The sequence below is a fragment of the Callionymus lyra genome, chromosome 13 (genome assembly GCF_982586985.1).
Source record: "Callionymus lyra chromosome 13, fCalLyr1.hap1.1, whole genome shotgun sequence".
In the NCBI taxonomy this organism is placed as follows: Eukaryota; Metazoa; Chordata; class Actinopteri; order Syngnathiformes; family Callionymidae; genus Callionymus; species Callionymus lyra.
In genome coordinates, this window is record NC_141830.1 from 20621386 (window position 1) to 20638816 (window position 17431).

Genomic DNA, 17431 nt, shown 5'->3' on the forward strand with positions numbered 1-17431 from the left:
AGAGAGAATACTTGTTTTTTTCTCAATATCATCCCGACAAGTTGTAGAAAGAGACAAGAAACCTTGAATGATCAGAGAAAGAAGAGAAACAGAGAGTTTGTTTCAAAGCATCACTGCTTTAATGTTGAAAAAACTACATATGTATCAAGAATGTGTTGATATGTATCACGATACAGTGTCAACGATACGATAAATAGTGATACTGTAGTAACAAGGATATATGTGTAGTATTGTCGAGTACTTCACTCTCTTTTCATTGAAATATTGAAATTATCAAAAATTATCTTGAACTCAGAGCCCACTAAAAACACTTTCTTTTTCTGGAGATGAAATCTTGTTGACCATAACCACACCCACTCTGCTGTGATTGGTCTTGTTTGTCACCGCGCGTCATCAATCCTGGAAGTCTCCATCTCCACGGGACTCGTTGTATAAACAAAGCGTGATTACAGCTGGCTGGAGGAAGAGTGAAGCCATTATTACGTCATAATGGACTCTCGTAACCTCTTGTTCGCCCAGATTTCAGAGCAACTTTAGATAAAAGTAAGGTCATTGTGATAGTGTAGTAAGAAGTATATATTTGTAGTATTGGCGAGTACTTGACTCTGGTTTTGTGATAGTGTAGTAACAAGGATACATGTGTAGTATTGTCTAGTACATGTCTCTGGTGTTGTGATAGTGTAGTAACAAGTATATATGTGTAGTATTGTCGAGAACTTGACTCTGGTGTTGCAGAATTTACAGACCATGTGACTCTTGACGAAGTCGTAACTGCTTTAATTTGTTTTCAAACCAAAATATATCCAAACATCTGCTTTGAAAGCTGCTGGAGTCACTGTATCCTCTTATCCTCAGTCATCCCCAGGATCTCCGAGGATTTCATTCAGCTGCATAAGACATAATGACTTTTGCCATTTAGTGGCCGGTTTAAATGCAACAAAAAAGTGAATTAACTTTTTTGTAAATAAAAAAAAATCAAAATTATTTTATTTTATTAAAACTGAATTGACCATAAAACAACTTTGATAAGTATGATATAAAGTAAAATACAGTTTAGTACTCATCAATACTCTTTCTTCCATCATGAAAGAAGCTAGTTTGAGACTTAAAGACTTAAAGAAGAAAACCTGGGAAGTGAACGAACACACAAGATAATAAGAAAGAGCAAGAAAAGTGTTTACATGAACTGAGCTCAGGCCTGTAACTTTGTGTACAACACTTATACAAATATCATCAATCTCATACAACATGTTATTATATGAATGTAAACTCTCGTTACACGGTCGGATGAAAGAAGCTCAGGATGAAGTCGTTACGAAGCAACAAGAATATATTGTTGTTTTTAATCCACGATACCGTATCGATAATTATCAGCACTGTGTTTGTTTTTAACAAGTGTATTTTTTTTTAAAAATTTTTTGGTTTTCACATCATGTATTTTTACATATATCTTTGTTGGTTATATTTCATTAAAGTTTTGTAAAATAATTTGATTTCTTTTATTTATTTATTTTACAATTAACATTGAATTTTCCACAGCAGTTGTTCATTTTTGTGTTGCTGTTATACTTCCGGCCACTGGATGGCAGAAGTCATCACGTCCTCTAAAACTAGAGGAAGAATGAATAAGATCCTGGTGTTGACTGAGGACAAGAGGATACAGTGATTCCAGAAACTTTAAAAGCTGATGTTTGGACATAGTTTGGTTTGAAAACAAATAAAAGCAGTTACGAATGAGGGCGAGAGGATACAGTGACTCCAGCAGCTTTTAAAGCTGATGTTTTGACATATTTTGGTTTTAAAACAAATAAAAGCAGTTACAACTGAGGACGAGAGGATACAGTGACTACAGCCGTTTTTAAAGCTGATGTTTTGACATATTTTGGTTTGAAAACAAATAAAAGCAGTTACGACTGAGGACAAGAGGATGCAGTGACTCCAGCAGATTTTAAAGCTGATGTTTGGACATATTTTGGTTTGAAAACAAAAGAAAGCAGTTACGACTCAGTCAAGAGTCATGTGGTCTGTAAATTCTGCAACACCAGAGTCAAGTACTCAAAAATACTAAACATATATATTTGTTACTACAGTATCACTGTGTACCGTATTGTGATAAGTATCATGGTAAGAGATTCTTGCAAATACACAAACCTACAATGAGCAAAGAAATTCGCAAGGAACATAACCAAATTTTTGTTTCTGTTTTTTTTATTTTTATTAAAACTTTCTCTTTCTATGAATAATCTTTTCATGCTACTAAATATATATTCCTTTTTTAATGTTTTAATAATTAATCAATCATAGTTTTACTGCATTAATTGAACAGAAACAACATTATTTTCTGACCCTAAAACTAAAATTTAAAGTTCTATTGCCGACATATAAATGTTTAACGATGTTCTCTTTCATTCGGGTCATCGTGTTTATATGTGGATGAGGTTTAAAATCTTTCATACTCGGTGAAAATATGATCTGTAGATGCATTTATTTACAATTTGAGCTCCTAATTAGAAACGTTTCTTCTTCATTCTGAGGCCAAAGCACAGAAAAGTGTATGATGAGGGAAATGAAAAAGCTTCTGACACACGACTATGAAGAGAAAGTTGCAGATTTAAAGATCACACGGAACGGTTTCCTCGTACTTTAAGCCAAAGTTACTGGACCATACGCCAAATTACAAACAGAAAACAAAAAAACAAATCTTCCAACTAATGCATTTTAACAGAGAACAACATCGCTTACATTTACTCCTAAGGTTTTTAAAGTTGGTTTATTCCTTTTTATGTTTTAGTTGAGCATCAGTTCTGCAGTTGCCTGTTACTATAGAATCAAAATACGACCATCTAGACCAACTAGTTTTGAAGACTGTACATCTATGAGTGTAAAGAATTTAAATGTGTCATTTTAAATTTAATATTTTTAAATTTGTTCTCTTTTAAATTCAATATTAAAATGTTGATACAAAAGTTAGATCAAGTAGTTCAGTACTCTGATTTATAGTCTTGTTTTAATATTATTCCAATTAACAAATATTGTTTAATTTAATTGTTTTTTAATTAAACCCTTCAATTATATAAATTATTTCATCCTTTCTTTCAAATGTATTGAATGCTTCTACTTAATTAAATTAATATTCAAATGATTTGAAGTTTCAACATTTGAAATGTTACATTAATTCTTATGAAACTGATATACTTCGTCGATGATGCGTATCGTGAACCCTCACATAAATCTGCATTCTGGTTTGTGAACTTTTTATCTTGTTTCCTAAGAACTTGATTTTAACTGTTAAGTTCAAATATTAAGTTAATTTCAACCTTTCAAATGTAACTATTGTACCAACGTTTTTATATTGAATTTAAAATGCTACAACATGAATAATATTGAATTTAGAAAATTAACTTAATTTAATTATTGGAATTATAATATTAAACTGTAAGCGTGAAAAGATAAATAATTAAGTTTAAGTATAGTGTTTTAATTAAATAAATCGTTTTAACATTTGAAATATTAGATTCATTTAATATTTTGATGACACCGATAAAGGTCAATATCCATAATCCTGCCATCAATGCTGGATGACCTTTGACCCAAAGCCATTTTTTTCTGAAGATGAATCAAACTTTGAAACTTTTGTTTCATCAAAGATTTTTCATGTTAAGCGTCCAGCTGAAGTAAGTGTTAGCATCAAGTGTTAGCATCAAGTATTATTATCAAGTGTTAGCATCAAATACTGTCATCAAGTGTTAGCATCAACTGTTAGCATCAAGTATTATTATCAATTGTTAGCATCAAGTGTTAGCATCAAGTATTATTATCAAGTGTCAGCATCAAGTGTTATTATCAACTGTTAGCATAAACTGTTAGCATCAATCTGTGGTACATGTACTGAACCACATGACTCTTGACATTTGTTTTCAAACCAAAATATGTCCAAACATCAGCTTTAAAAGCTGCTGGAGTCACTGTATCCTCTCATCCTCAGTCAAAACCAGGATCTTATCATTCTTCCTCTAACTGCAGAGGACGTGATGACTTCTGCCATCCAGTGGCCGGAAGCAACACACAAATGAACAAATGCTGTGGAAAAATTCAGGGTTAATTGTAAAATATTAAAGCTGCCCGAGTCAGTGTATCCTCTTGTCCTCAGTCATCGCTTCTGTTTGTTTCTTTAGCTAGCATTTAGTGGTTAGGTTTAATGGAAACACAAAATGAAGAAATGCTGTGAATATTTGAATCTTAATTGAAAATCCAAAAACATCACAAATAATAAGATATAAATTGAAACAAACCATAAAACTGCCATACATTAAATAAATACATTTTAAAACAAATATTTGAGGGGGGGGGAATCAATACTGTACTATACTGTGAAAAAACATTAGTATCAATATTATTGTGTGTATTCTTTGTAATATCTAATATAATACAAAAAAAACCAATACCCCTATATCTTATACTTTACTTTACTTTTACTAACATATTGTACTTTTCAACCCTTATTCAGGTTCATTTTATGTCTCATTTATAGTAACAGTAAATAAACATGTAAATAGTACATCTGTTTGACTGTAGTTTCTCTTTCACTCAGAACAGTGTCGCGGATGAAAAAAATGTCACATCCCTTCATCAATTAAACGAACAGATCACAGTCCTGTTCACATGACCCCCGATAGAGGTCGTGACCTCACCTTCTCCTCCGAACTTTGACCCTTTGTCCCTAAAGTCGGCGTCTCCTCCTTTTTTTCCTTCCCCGCTGCCCCTGCACCCCCTCTCTCTGCTCCCCTCCTCTCTCTCTCTCTCTCTCTCTCCTCACCCCGTCTTCCTCTGCCTCTCCATCAGCAGGAGAAGAGAGTTTCCCCAGAGGGACGTTGGTTCGTTTCCCGCTGCCGCCTACACCGGCTTAATGAGGAGCCTGCGGGAAGGGGTCTCTGTTTTTGTGTCTGTGTAGCTGTGACTAAGTCTCTCTCACTGTGTGCGTGTGTGTGTGTGTGTGTGTGTGTGTGTGTGTGTGTGTGTGTGTGTGTGTGTGTGTGTGTGTAGCAGGGGATCCCTATGAACAGTAATGATGAGGCAGCTGTGGGGGCCTTAAGCGTTGTTTGCCAGCTGCAAGTCAAGGGCATGCAGAGCAGTCGCACACACACACACACACACACACACACACACACACACACACACACACACACACACACACACACACACACACACACACACACACACACACACACACACACACACACACACACACACACACACACACACACACTTACCTGCATCAAACACAACCCTTTACTGCTCAGCAGCCTGACCTCACCAGCAATTAGGACCCTCCAGACACACACACAAGCGAAAAACGCAGTCAGAAATAAGCTCCAGCTATTTTCAAAATGCTTCTTCTTTTTTTTTTCTTCTTCTTAACTTTATTCCCCTCTTCTCTGCGTTCTCGCTCCCTGTCATCACTTTTGCCATTTAATTATCCCTCGTTCATATCTGCACCCTTTTCACGGGGGAAAGGAAAAAAAACAAACTTAATTATGGCCTTGATCCCGAGGAAGAAATGACAAATGACGGGTCGGGGCAGGAAACTGGGATGATGGCGTGTACGATTTAAACTTTATTGATATGTTTTTGGATACAAGAAAAAAAAAAGTCCTGCAGATGTTTGAGAACAAAAATGTCAAAATACACATTTCTTAAATATATTCAACATGAACTCTGTTGACTTTGTCGCTCACTTTAACTTTTTTTACCGACTCATGGGAAATTTGAGGCCAATGTTAAATATTTCAAAAATGGATGGACAAAATTCTTCAATAAGAATCAATAAATTAATCCGCAAAACAAACACATTTCTAGTGATGTGTTGACACATAAGACAAACACAGGAGTCCCAGAAAATCAAGGAAAAGCACAAATAAAAGTGTCTTAAGATGTTTCTTGAAGGAGTCAGTAGATCATCAAACACAGAGATCGTTCCAAAACTTAGGAGCAACAGCCTGCTAGGATTTCTCTCCTCTGGTCCTGAAGCGTGTTCAGGAACCATCAGTAGATTCTGATCCACAGACCTCAGAGCCCGAGCTGGGGTGTAAGTCTGGATCAGATCACTGATGGAAGGTCTGACCATGAATAGATCTGAAAGTAAGAACCAGAATTTTTAAGTTGATCCTGAAAGAAACTGGCAGCCACTGAAGAGTTTTAAGAATCGGAGAAATGTGAGTTCTTCTACTAGAGCAGCTCAGAATTCTGGCTGCAGAGTTTTGTATTAACTGCAGGCAATCCTTCTAGTTTAGACACAAACATTAACTGTTACAATAGTGTAAACGAGAACAAACGTATGGATTATAAACTCCAGATCATGTTGTGACATAATTTTCCTAAGTTTAGAGATTTTTCTCGGTTGAAGGAAAGTCTTTTGTCAGTTTTTACAGTGATTTATATCATATAACCAAGTTTTCTCAGCTATATCGACTTAAATATTTTAATAAATACTCACAAAAGTACTAAATCAAAAGACGTTGAATAATTTTTAGAGACTAGAAATGATGATCAAAAAAATATATTTAAAAAAATTGTTAGATTCTATATGAACTTTGACCTCATTAAGGGGCCACAGACGTGTATTAATGAGTGAGATGAAGTTGAACGTCTACGTTTAAACCAGTGTAACGACGACGTCCTTCACGTCGTCGACTCTCGACGCCAGGAAACATAGACTCGAACCGGAGCGACGGCTGTTGTTCCGTTCCCTGGGAGGGATCAGGGGGTCTCAGTTGTGTCACCACTGCAGGAATGAATATAGATGAAACTGTGGTTCTGCACAGTTGTCAGCTTGTAGCTTGGGTTACTTCATTACCACTGGGAGTGTGCAGGGATGGGGGTGACAGGAGCAGCGAGAGGCGAGAGCAGGTTGACTTATTTATCATTATTGAGCTGTGAGAGTACAATGCTGGAAACACACACACACCTACAGAGAGAGCCTCAGGGACCAGACACTCACACCTCCTTCCATTACTTCCTCCTCATCCCCTGCTTCTGCTGCTTCTTCTCATGGATGAACAAGTACTTTTTCTCCACGCAGTCGTCTAAATAGTCTCACTTCGTCCCAGCGGCGCAGCATTTCCTGGAGTTAACAAGCCCGGTTGCTCGGCTCGCTTCTCTTCCACAGGCGCTAATTAAAAGTTGTTGCCTTCGCCGTGCACCTGAACTCTCGTGAGATCCCGCGAAATCACGTGAGAACATCTCCTGCCAAGCTCCGGGGGCCTCGTGGAGACGGTTCATCTCCCGCGGAGCAGTTTTTACTGGCTTTTATTTCCTCCTGAACGAGAAGTTGAATCAAACGAAAAATAATTGTATCAAGTTATTAAAGAGTGATCAAATTGATTAAGATATAATTATATACATTTCATTTTTAGTATTCAAGACTGTACAAATAAAGAAATGAGATACTAGTCTGTTTATGCTTCTAGTTTACTGTCAATCATTCATTTTTTATTAATGCAATTTTGGTGAATCCTTTTTTTTTTTTTACAGTAAATGTTTTATTTTCTTTAAGGCCTCCAAATCGCATTTTATTTAAACTTTAGCTTTTTTTATGGTTTATAATTCAATAAAGTAATTCGATTTTTTTTAATTAACATCCAAATATTTAGGGCATTTCTGTTTTGCAATCCTGCAAATCTCAGCATTGACTGAGGAAGAGAGGATACGGTGGACTGCAGCAGCTTTTAAATTGCTGATCTATAGAAACAGATGAGGACTTGAGCCCCTCTTCACATCTTCGGGAGCTTGAGAAAATATCTATACAATTATTTATTGTGATATGTTATTAACGATGCTGTACTTGTATTTAACATCAATGTATCGTTCTGTTTTTTTGTTGTCTTTGAAATATTTTTTTTAATTTACAAATAATATGCAAATATTCACAGTTTGTTCGAGTTTGTGTTGCAAATCAACTTCCGGCCACTAGGTGGCAGCAGTCATTACACCCTCCACAGCTAAAGGACGAATAAAATCCCGCGAGATCCTGGCAATGACTGAGGACGGGAGGATACAGTGGACTAAATCAGCTTTTAAAGCTGATGTTTGGACTATTTTTTTTTTAGGTTTCAAATTATGTTTATTTTTATCATCGTTCTTTAAACCTTGTGTCTGGGTCAAGGTATTTTTGGGGCCTTTGACCCAGACATAAAACAAGGGTTAATAGTTTATAGTTCAATAAGTAAAGAGGTAAAATGTTTTTTTCAATTTACAATTAACATGAAAATAATCACAGTGTTGGTTCATAGTTGTGTTGCAATTAAATTTACCGCCTCTAAATGGCAGCAGACATTAGGTCCTCCGCAGTTAAAAAAACAAACAATGAGATCCCTGCGATGACTGAGGACGAGAGGATACAGTGAACTCCACAAACAAATGAAAGCAGTTACGACTTTGTCAAGAGTCATTTGGTCTGTAAATTCTGCAACACGAGAGTCAAGTACTGGACAATACTACAAATATATCCTTGTTACTACACTATCACAACACCAGAGTCAAGTACTGGACAATACTACACATATATACTTGTTACTGCACTATCACAACACCAGAGTCAAGTACTCGACAATACTACGTATTTATGCTTGTTACTGCACTATCACAACACCAGAGTCAAGTACTCGACAATACTACACATATATACTTGTTACTACAGTATCACTAAATATCGTATTGTTGACCCTGTATTATCATAAGTATTGTGTAAACAGATAATTGTGAATTCACACAACTCCATTATTTTTTCGGTGTATAAATTTAAACAAATTATTATTTCCATTAATTCAAGTCATAGACGTCCAAGACTGAAAAAAAAGGTATTTCGGTGGATGTTGTTTTGCATTAACTGCTCAACACGGGAAGGTCACGTGTTCATAAATGATGAAAACACATGTACAATTTTGTGAAGAGCTTTTTTAAGTTTTTGCCATTTTTTAAAAATCAAAATTACACTTTTTAAATCAAGATTACATTTTTTAATTCAAAATTACATTTTTCAAATCAAAATTACATTTTTTTTTTAAATAATTTCAAGATTAAGTCAAATCTAGAATAAAAAAACAAACAGGTGTGTGTGTGTGTGTGTGTGTGTGTGTGGGGTGGGGGGGGGTGTGTGTGAGTGTGTGTATGTGTGGGTGTTCCTGTGTTGCAATGGAAAGATTTCAAATGTGAATCTACACAACAGGGTTCATTGTTGAAACGGCTCAGGTCGATCCTCCCGGAGAGAAGAAATGCTGCTCCAGCACTGAGAGCACAGAGGAGGTGGCTCGGGCACTCTGGTCCTGGACATCTCCCTGGCGACGTGTTCTGGGCCCCGGGGCAGACTCAGGATCTGCTGGAGGCATCACTTCTCTCAGGTGTTCTGGGAAAAGCCTCTGTTTTGCCCCCAAAAAGTGCTGGAGGAGGCTCCTGTGAGGAGAGTCTTTGTTTAGAGAGTTGACCCGTGACAAGGACCTGTGACGAATGATTGAAGTTATTATTTTACCACGTTATTGGTAAAATTAAATAATTGTTAATCAATAAATTAATTTATAACTAAATGTATTGTTATGAATGTATGCATTTCCCCAATGTGGGACTCATAAAGGTGTATCAATTAATTAATTAATGCATGACATTTTTTTGTTAAAGTCTTATCTTTTTTGACACAGAATGGTTTCATTTATAATTTCCATGTATTTCATTATTCCAACATATATTTATTTATATATGTGTATTTATCTTTTATCCATTTCCCTTTAATACTTTTAATCTCTGTGATGCAGTTAAACTTCTGACCTCAAGATGGCAGCAGTCATAATGTCCTCGGCAACTAAAAGAAAGAATAAAATCCGGCAAGACCCCTGTGATGGCTGAGGACGAGAGGATACAGTGGACATATTTTGGTTTGAAAACAAATTAATGCATTTACGACGTCGTCATGTGGTAAAAATCGACCTATTTTTACCAAGAAAATTTGTAAAAAAAAAGAAAAAAAAAAAAAAGGCCAAAAATCAACGTCTCTAAAAATGGTAAATAATGTCGGAAAACTAAAGTATCAAATCCACGGACCGTGTTAATGCAAATAAATGTTGCCCAAATGTGTAAAATTTTGTTTTTTGAAGGCTAAAAATAAGGCACAAATCGACCTATTTTTACCACGAAAACTTGTAAAAAAGCCCAAAAATTAGCATATCTAAAACGGGAAATAATGTCGGAAAACTAAAGTATGATTTCTGACGGACCATGTGAACCCAAATAAATGTTGCCCAAATGAGTAGAACTCTGATTTTTGAAGTGTCAAAAAAGGGTAGAAATCAACCAATTTTTACCACCAAAAACTAAAATCTCTGAAAATGGGGAAATATTAATATGCAACTTCAGAGTCAAGTACTCGACAATACTTAACATATATACTTGTTACTACAGTATCACTATATGACGTATCGTTGACCCTGTATCGTGATAAACACATTCTTGACAACACACACTCCTCCTCAGGTGTGCAGCATTAAAACGTTTATGATAAGTCAAACTTTTGAACTCGTGTCAGAATAAAGAGTTTCCAGGCTGTGGAACATTTGATTTTTACTGGTGAAGCAAATGTAATTTTCCCAAGAGTGTCATATTGTGTAATCACTGCGGGTCACGCTCCGCTACACACCAGATAGTCCTCGTTTCTGATGATATCATCATCGTCTGCACAGATTAGATCTTCGCTCGCTGATACGCCCGCTGGCATGTTGTATTTTAATTTGAGTTACACTTTTATTGTGTATGCACAAGTCGTCCCGAGAGGTTTTTCCTTTCCTGGCCTCAATTCTCCCCGAAAAAAAAAACCAACCCCACATTGATTATGCAAACGAAGCTGCTCGTGAAATCTTAGCCACACTCTGATATCGTAACAAAGGACAAGCAGAGATTTTCACACTTTTAGTTTCTCGTTTAAGATGAAGCAGGATTTAATGGAATCCGTCACTTAATTGTTTTGGGAGAGTCGGCGAGTTCACCGGGCGTCCACCTCGGCTCGCACTCATCAGCATTAAGAAGCCTTGAGGACCCTCGGGCTGACCACAAATGTTCAAGTACTTGTGCCTCAGCAGTTTATGGGCTCCCTCAGGTCCGACGGGTCTCCAGGTGTCATCCTTGACTTGATGAATCCAGAACAATATTCCCAGTTACTCAGGTCAGCGAAAACATGCAATTACCAGGTTAAAAAAAAAAGTCTGCCAGTACCTTGGACCAAATTAAAGTTTGGACTGAATTAAAGTTTCTGTTTCCAGAAACTAATTGATTTCCTTAATTAAAATGATTGAGAGAGATTTAATGTTTATTTGATGTTCGTGTTGCGTAGGTTTACTCCGGGCACTCTGGTTTCCTCCCACAGTTCAAAAATTGAGAACGTGGGGAAATTGTCCGTAGGTATGAGTATGTGTGTGAATGGTTGTCTATTTTTGTATGCCCTGCGACGGACTGACGTCCTGTCCAGGGTGTCCCGATCCTCTCGCCCAATGAAACTGGGATTGGCTCGAGTCTCCCCACGACCCCCCATAATGGAAAAAAGTGGTAGAAAACAAATGAATAAATGTATTGTGACAGTATAGAATTATAACAAGTATTCTGAATGAGACGTTCCTACTTTAGATACACAGTTATTATGAGTATAACGTTACATAGCGCTGGGTATCATGGCTAGTTTCCTTAAACGAATCATAACGTTCTGAAATGATAAACTTTGGTGCATCTTTAAAAAATGAAAGTAGCTTAACTTTATTACGATGTACTTTACTCGAAACAGTTCTACTTCATGCATGCTCTGCCCTCTACAGACTGTCACTATGGGTTTCTTCGAGATTTTCCCTGTGGTTACCTGTGTGAAAAAATTATGCTAAATCTATTTTTTTTAAGCTGCCTTCAGTTAGTTACTGCCATGTTTAAGGCCAACCTGAAGCTCCGTCCACGATTGATCAAAACAGTCAAAAACACCAGCAACATTCTCACAATCTTCGTCGTCTCCACGCACTTCATATTCTGACAGTATCGCTCCATTTTCCTTCAACCTTCTCGGCGTCTCTGAACCCTGGCAACTGACCTCGTCTCCTGTCCCTGAATCTTCTATCTGTGGAAGTATGTCTCGTGCTTCCTACACACTCCTTCCTGCTGCTGGTCATCTCCCCATCTTTCTATTCAAAACTCTGTCTCTGCCCATGCCCTTGAGCCTGCTTCTGTCCTCAGAAGTCGGTGGGAAAACTTTGGGATTTTCCCCAGTCGACGCTGTTTAATCCCCACCTTTCTTCTCCATTTAAGTTATGTGTGGTTAAGAAGCTTCTTCATTAGTTTCTCTTGTGTCTTTGTGCATCATTTTTTTTTAAAGCTTACATCCCTGAACCTTGATGTTTTTTAGTTATAATATACACAGTATTCACTGACTCTGGCTTATTCCCTTGACTCAGGCCAAAGAGGTCCTGTCCCAGCTACACAGGGGAAACTTGGGACACCTTATTATATTCACGTATAACCAAAGAAAGTTGCTTTTACATGTTTTCAATTTATTAATATGTTGTAATTGATGTTTTAAAACCATGACAACACAAGCAAAGTAACAAATAATTAGAGAAGGTAAAAAAATGACTCATGAATCATAACCAAAGCAATTTTCCCAGAAAAAAAAATCATAGTAATTAATTAATGCTTGAAAAATGTATTTTCAATGTATTGTATTACATTTAACTGGTTCAACCCTTGTTATGTAATGTGTCATTCACCTTCTCCCTGAGTCAACACAATGGATACCACAAACATATTTGTTGTCAGGCCTTCGGGTCACCTTGACCCTGAAAAAACGAAGGGTTAAAGGGAAAAAATAATTTAGTCTCAATCAAAATAATCTGAATCAAACTGCAAATTGATTTATATCATTTTAAGAGTTATGCAGGTTCACTAGGTTACAGGGTCACTGACGACCTCTTGGTCACTTCAACTCAGAATCCTAAAATGTAAAACGAATATTGTCTAAAATGTCATCTTTGTCTGCCTGATTGAGGAACTTCACAAAAGATGTTCCAATGACGGTTGAAGGTCATCGACAGATGATGCAAAACTTCTCTGTGTCTAGAAATCTCTCCATGAAAATCAAAACCAGCACTGAGGGAGAGTTGTTAGATTGAATTTTGTGTTACAAAAATTAACTCTTTGGCAATCTTTTTTTCTGCCTCGTTATTTTGTTAAACATTTAATTAACTAAAGACCCCTAAGACACGACCACAGGTCCCAAAAGACCCCCTGACCCCGACCAAGATTCCCTGGCCCCTAAAACTCGCAGTTGAATCCGAGGGCTCTAGTTTTTGACCCTAAACCCCTTTGTCCTCGTTCTTGAGGCCCCAGGTGTTGGCGAGGTGTTTCGCAGCCAAGTCGAAGTTCGGGGAGGTCGAGTATCTTTTCAACCTAAATACTAGTGATGGTCTGATGATGCTTCATGAAACAGTGTCATTATGTTCAGAGTCCGCTAGATGGTAGTGATGTGTTGATGAAGCTTCATGAAACAGTGTCATTATCTTCAGAGTCCACTAGATGGTAGTGATGTGTTGATGAAGCTTCATGAAACAGTGTCATTATCTTCAGAGTCCACTAGATGGTAGTGATGTTTTGATGAAGCTTCATGAAACAGTGTCATTATTTTCAGAGTCCACTAGATGGTAGTAATGTGTTGATGAAGGTTCATGAAACAGTGTAATTATCTTCAGAGTCCACTAGATGGTAGTGATATGTTGATGAAGCTTCATGAAACAGTGTCATTATCTTCAGAGTCCACTAGATGGTAGTAATGTGTTGATGAAGGTTCATGAAACAGTGTAATTATCTTCAGAGTCCACTAGATGGTAGTGATATGTTGATGAAGCTTCATGAAACAGTGTCATTATCTTCAGAGTCCACTAGATGGTAGTGATGTGTTGATGAAGCTTCATGAAACAGTGTCATTATCTTCAGAGTCCACTAGATGGTAGTGATGTGTTGATGAAGCTTCATGAAACAGTGTCATTATGTTCAGAGTCCACTAGATGGTAGTGATGTGTTGATGGAGCTTCATGAAACAGTGTGATTATCTTCAGAGTCCACTAGATGGCGTCTCTGAACTATTTTCCTTTGTTTTGAACAACCGTTCTAATGAAACATCATTTTTAAACTGATGGCGCCACCTACTGACCTCTGAACAACATGACACTGTTTCATGAAGCTTCGTCAACACATCACCACTAAATACCCAACATCAATTACGTTTAAAACAAGATAAACAAGAGATTTTTGTGATAATAATATAACAAATTAAAAAGATGTTCCAAACACTCCAAGTCAGGCTTTTTTTCTGGCCGAATGTAATATTCTCTTGGTCGGCAGTTTTTTCGACTGGTCGCAGTACACCGTCTACAAATGCTCCAAATGTGAGTCCAGTTCCACGCGCTGGATATTGCATGACAGTGTGAGGGGGTTCAGCGCCAAGGTCTACTGCGCCTCAGGCACTGTGGTTTTGTTGCGCTTCTGACCCGGCGGATCACCCGCCTCCCTCCACGGCTGTTGAGTTGTGCTGATTTGCAAGCGAAGCGACGGAGGGACGAAGATTGTACCAGAGGGGGCACGCAGCCAAAGACAGCCTGCCGGAGAGGGGGGGACGGCGGGGACCGACAGAAAGAAAAAGAGGGATCAGTGTTGTGGGAGATGGCAGGAAGTCAGAGGGGCAGAGAGGCAGAGTTGTTCTTGGAGGGAAAGGAGTAGATGGCATGAAGTGAGAGACAGACTTCCAGGCCAGAGCCCGAGGAAATGATTCATGAGCCTGAACACGACGATGCTTCTGCTGAAAGTGATGAAAAAAAGTCCATGTGTGTCCACGTGAGATGCTCGTCCATCGGATGGGATTTTTCCCTGCTTTGAATGAACCGAAACCTCCTCGTTGAAGAGTTAGAAACATGAGCTTTGACTGCTTATCATTCCAGGACTGACCATCTGCAAATAAAGCAGTTTTTCACCGACATTTCCCTCGTGTCGTTCTTAGCTTGAGTGCCTTCAGCGATCTCTGAGATTCAACTGTCAGGAACAGAAATCCAATTGTTTTTACGTCTGGAAAACTGACTTTTAGAAATATTTTCAAGACTTTCACGAGCACTCGGACCCATTTGTTACCAGGCCATAGAATTACTGTTATACTGATTCGTACTTTCTGAAAAGTAAAAGTAATTAAGTAAAAAGGGTTTTATTTTGAATTTCTTTTTAATAACTAGCAATAGCATTTGACTCTAAAAAGGTCCAGACAGACAAAATAAACCTGTAAACCAATTAAAAAAGACATATGAACTCCATACAAGACCATCTTATTACAGAAAAAACATTGCAGGACTCCTGCTGACTTTATACTTATGATTTATTATTATTATTTATTACTATTTTATACCAAGTTAATCTTCAGGTCCGCATGTGAATATAATTAAACCTGGTCACGGTGCAAAAAAAGAGGTTGGGGACTCCCAATTACACATTTCAAAATAAAACATTTGACTTCTATGGCAGTGGTCCCCAACCTTTTCAAACATAGGGCCCACTTTTAATTCTCAGAAACCTTTGCGGCCGACCTCCGACCCCATAAAGGCATTATAATACTTATTTAAGTTTGTCTTGAACAATTCCTCATGTCGAGGCTTCAACACAAGAGGGACGTTACAGATGAGCAGTATGAAGGTATTTAGATGTTTTTAAGTGTCTTTTTGGACGAAGACGAGGCAACTGAGCTCCTGTCGCTACATTAAAATTAACAATCATTTTTGTCTATTACTCTGAAAATAATCCAAACTCTTAGTCGACATGAAGGTGAGTAGAAATTGAGAAGTTTTTGGGGTGAACTAACATTTTAAGTCCATTTACTATGAAGCTTTGTGGGTGAATACTATTAAGCTTCTAGAGAAATACCATGAAGCCTCGTGGAGAAATACTATAAAGCCTTGAGGAGAAATACCATGAAGCCTCGTGGAGAAATATTATGAAAACTTGAGGAGAAATACTATAAAGCCTTGAGGAGAAATACCATGAAGCCTTGTGGAAAAATATTATGAAGCCTTGAGGAGAAATACTATGAAGCCTTGTGGAGAAATATTATGAAGCTTTGAGGAGAAATACTATGAAGTCTTGTGAAGAAATATTATGAAGCTTTGAGGAGAAATATTATGAAGCCTTGAGGAGAAATACCATGAAGCCTCGCGGAGAAATATCATGAAGCCTTGAGGAGAAATACTATGAAGCGTTGTGGAGAAATATTATGAAGTCTTGAGGAGAAATACTATGAAGCCTCGCAGAGAAATATTATGAAGCCTTGATGAGAAATACTATGAAGCCTTGTGGAGAAATATTATGAAGCTTTGAGGAGAAATACTATGAAGCCTTGTGGAGAAATATTATGAAACCTTAAGGAGAAATACCATGAAGCCTCGCGGAGAAATATAATGAAGCCTTGAGGAGAAATACTATGAAGCCTCATGGAAAATTGAGAAATACTATGAAGCTTTGTGGATAAATCTTCATGGAGAAATACTATAAAGTCTCTGGAGAAATACCATGAAGCCTCATGGAGAAATACTTTGAAACTTGTTGAAGAGATTCTTTGAAGCTTTGTTGAGAAATACTATTAAGCCTTGCACAGTAATACTATGAAGCCTTGCAGAGTAATACTATAGAGTCTTGTTGAGTAATACTACAAAGTGTAGTCGATAGATTGTACCAGAAAGTCCTTGCAAGTATGTTAAAGGAACAATTTAATATTTGGAACTAAATTAAAACTTAAAATGAAATATCTGCCGGTTTTGTATCTAGTAACAAATCCATGAGTACTTCATACACAGTCAAGGTAGTAACTGAGGAAAACTCCTTCAAGGATCAGGATTTATTCCCTGAAATCTTCTGACTCGCGTGTTTAACTTTTGTTCCTCCTTTGATGATCTTTGTTGCTCTTTGAGGTGATTAACGGAGTCAGACTGGATGTCTGACGCTGATAGACGGCGTCTGCCGCCCCGGCGTTCAGAACCAGGTGCACGGGCTTCTGAGGAATCCTAATGACAGAACCAGACCACATCAGACACCCGTGAACACGTGACCCGGGACTTCGTGTCGTGGCAGCTCTCATGTTTACTCGGGGCCAGGTGCGAACATGTCGGCCTGTGAAGCTGCTTTTCATCTGGAATCAGAGGGTTCTAAGTTTCCGGCCCCGGGTGCTCCAGTCAATCTTATCTGTCAGCAGCAGGTCCTTCAGAACCGGGGCGGACACGGATCGTAGACCGAGACGCTGAACGACATGATGAATTCCAGGATCCAACGTAAAGTTTTCCTGATGACAACAACCTCTCACGAGATACTTAGTGAAGCGTGTGAGTCGTCG